Below are 3,723 nucleotides of genomic sequence, written 5' to 3'. Positions count from 1 at the left end.
CTGATCCAAATTTTCAAGTTAGAGAACAGAAAATAATCATAGGGAGTCAAGTTAGTTGAGTAGGGTGGTTGTGGCAACAATTCCTAACCAAAATGGTGGAGTTTAGCCTTGAAAATTGTTGAGGTGTGAGACGGAGCATTGTCACGGTGGAACAGCAGTTTTTTCGTTGCAAAATGGGGGCGTTTGAGCTGCACTGCTTCATCAAATCTTGTCAAAAGTTCAGTCCAGTTGTCGTTTTACCTTTTTTAAAGAAGCCCATGAGAATTATTCCATTTGAATCCCAGAAAACTGTCAGATCTGCCGGAAAATCACTTTTTCGGCTGATTTGACTGATTTTGCCAGCTTGGGGCAGATTCTCCAGCCGCAGTCCATTGTTTGACTCTCGTTTTGTGTCAGGGTTGTAGTGATGGATACAAAACTCATCAACGGTCACAAATCAATGCAAAAATTCACTTGGATTGCGTTTCCATAGGTCTAGGCAAGCCTTTGAACACGTCACTTGCTGTCAGTCGCGGCACCCATTGTGACAGTCGCGGCAGCCATTGGGGCTGGACTGAACTTTTGACAAGATTTGATGAAGCAGTGCAGCTCAAACCCCCCCATTTTGCAACGAAAAAACTGCTGTTCCACCGTGACGATGCTCCGTCCCACACCTCAACAATTGTCAAGGCTAAACTCCACCATTTTGGTTAGGAATTGTTGCTACAACCACCCTACTCAACTAACTTGACTCCCTATGATTATTTTCTGTTCTCTAACTTGAAAATTTGGATCAGCGGAAAGCGGTTCACCTCAAAGGATGACGTGAGCACCCCAAAAACACGCTATTTTGAGGACTTTGATGACAGCTGCTATTTGGAAGGGTTAAAAATGTGGCAGGGACGCTGGGTTAAGTGTGTGGCCCTAAAAATAGACCAAGTTGAAAAATAGAACCAAAACATGTAGGTACCTTGCACCATTTTCTCAAACACAGGTACTTATTGATCCACCCTCGTACACATGGGATGCCATCCCAGCATTCCCAGCTAATATAGCAAACTGCTCCACAAAGTATCAATTCAACACAGGTCTTCAAAAAAAAAAAAAAAAAAATAATAATAATAACCTGGTCTCAGCCACATTCTACATCAAAACTTGCAATTTTCCTGCTTTTCTCTGCATCACTTCTTGCGCCATCTTCTACTAGCTCGTCATAACTTCTGTCATACTACCTTGGAGTTTGCCACTGGTATTCTTGTTGATCTTATGTCATTGTTGATGACCACCTTGAACTAGAAACATTAATGGACATGTGCCCGTTGTAGATGTTTCATTCAGTGCACCGCTATTTGTCTTGTCAAGCCTACAGTGCCTACACAAATCTGAACATCGGCACCTCAAATTGTTTTTTCAAATTTATTTTTTGATATTATTATTTAAAGGTGCGTACACATCTGCGGACGGCAGTAGATTCGTAGTAGCTTAACCCATCCTTTAGAGGCGCACGGGAGTAACTCTGCGGTAGGTCCTTACGCACATTTCGAACTTGATTTCACAAATTATCTGAAATTATGCTGCAAGTTTATTTTTTAAAAACGGGGGGGGAAAACCCAACTTAAAAAAAAAAAAAAAAAAAAAAAAACATAGTTCTTCAATGATAGCACCTATAGACCGGTAACATCATCACTGCGAGATAATGTAGAAAACTGCTTCTAACTTCTAACTGAATCCCCAGTACAATCCATTCATGGCAACTCATCTGTGCGAATACAAAATGTCAAAGGATGAGCAAGCTATTCACCCCAAGTCATAGCAGAAGACTCGTCTTTACCGCTCGGCAATCGTGTCTGAGATTGAACAGTTACAAGAACCGCAACACACCGGTCTAACAAATACCATAGGTCAAACCCATAATGGAAAGGATTCCACTCGGAACAAATGAATATTAAGTAGCCGACTCATCACTGCGCATCCCATTCATAAAGTTTTACTACGTCTACTACGAGTGAGTACAATCACTACGTTCATTCATAGTGTGGAGATTCACCGACTGTGTGTGGTTGAAGGTAACCGTGTTCACATGTTATTGATGACACTTGGGTATTGGGTAATTGAACCGGGCGAACATTATTGATGTTGGCGCGTGGATGATTCATTATTGACTTCCTCGTGTCTGGTGTCGATTCCGATTCTAATCTAGTGTTTCTAATGAATTTAAATGATTATGTACTGTTATTGAGTCTAGTAATGATATGTTGAGTGATTCTGAATGGTATCTATCTCTGTTATTAAATATTCTAGGAATAGTACTTTTGATAAACATGGTTGAAGATTTGTAAAGTGTTTCTACTGATGAACTTGAACTCTTGTGACGCTTTTCGTCTTTGATTTCTTTGACGTTAAAGATGTGTCCACAGTCCACACATAGTGCCGTCGACTCTGTGTGGACACAGTTTTAGACGGTTGTGTATTTTAGATGTTCATCATGGAGAAGGGCTATGTACATAGGTGAGGATTATTTATCAATGTATTTGGGACTAAGATAATGACGACAGGGTTAGGTTCGGTAAGATGCGTCAAGTCAATGTTGGTTCATATGTCGTCATGGTCACTTTGTATCTAGATACGGTTCTTCGCGCCTATCTTGTTATCTTTCAAATTTTCATCATAATTAACTAATTACCTGCCAGGTCGCAATGGTGGCATTCCAAATTTAACATTCCGACATTCTCTGAAATAAATCATTGTCCATTAACGTACCTGCGTGTGTAGGCTAGATATTCATATGTTGTGTTGGTATCACGGTAGGCACAGGCAATCATTGAAAGAATACAATGTCGTTTTCGTAAGACTTGCCTAATTATTCCAAATTAGATAATTACTAGGCCCACTCCATCCCTCTTGATTCCTTCAAGATCATATGAAAGTAAACTTTTCAAAATTACTGGTAGAAAAAAATCGTTTATCAAAAGTTGGACTTGGATCTTAGGTGATAAATCGATCTAATTTTGAAAGAAAATTACCAAATACACACAAAGAACCATCAATTGGTTTGACAAGCGGTTTTCCTTCCAATCCATCAATAGTGCCACTCACTGCACAATAGATTCTTGTGATACAAATGGTACAATGCTAGATTTTTTGAATCTGATAAAATCGCTACTGGATACCATACTAATATTGAGTATTGATATGTATTTGGGGGGAAAAAACGACCCAACCCTAAATTAGCGGTGTGTCAAGATAAGCCTGAATTTTTTGTTCAGGGATGGACATTCTATCTCTGATCTTGGGCCTAAAGTTGTAACATGCATGACATGCAATGACCTTGGCCGTACTATGCGTTAATCAAGTAGTTAACAATCCTAGATTCTAGTCATCAGGCCTATTCTGAATGGATTTAGATTGGGTTTGATGGCACCAAGATAATCCAATCGAACCGTTTGGTAAAAAGGTGCGTACAGATTTATGAACCGTGGCATTTCGGCGGCAAATTTCAACTACTAACACTCCCGCAGTAGACCTATGGCAAAACAATTCGTTAAACCATCTCTTGAACCCTAACTATAAATGCAAACCTATTTTGAAACCTTACCTTGAAAACAAAATTACTTGTGCCAATAAAGAGCTGCTCTACTAAACTTGCAGGCCAGCCTAGTTAGCTTGGTTGGTAGTGCGTCTGCCTTGTAAGCGCTAGACCGCGGGTTCGATTCCCGCCCGGGGCGGATTTTATCCTGATGGGAT

The sequence above is a fragment of the Diaphorina citri genome, unplaced genomic scaffold (genome assembly GCF_000475195.1).
Source record: "Diaphorina citri unplaced genomic scaffold, Diaci psyllid genome assembly version 1.1 scaffold1071, whole genome shotgun sequence".
NCBI classification, from domain to species: Eukaryota; Metazoa; Arthropoda; class Insecta; order Hemiptera; family Psyllidae; genus Diaphorina; species Diaphorina citri.
The sequence above is the reverse complement of the archived record's forward strand: the minus strand, read 5'-3'. Positions refer to the sequence as shown.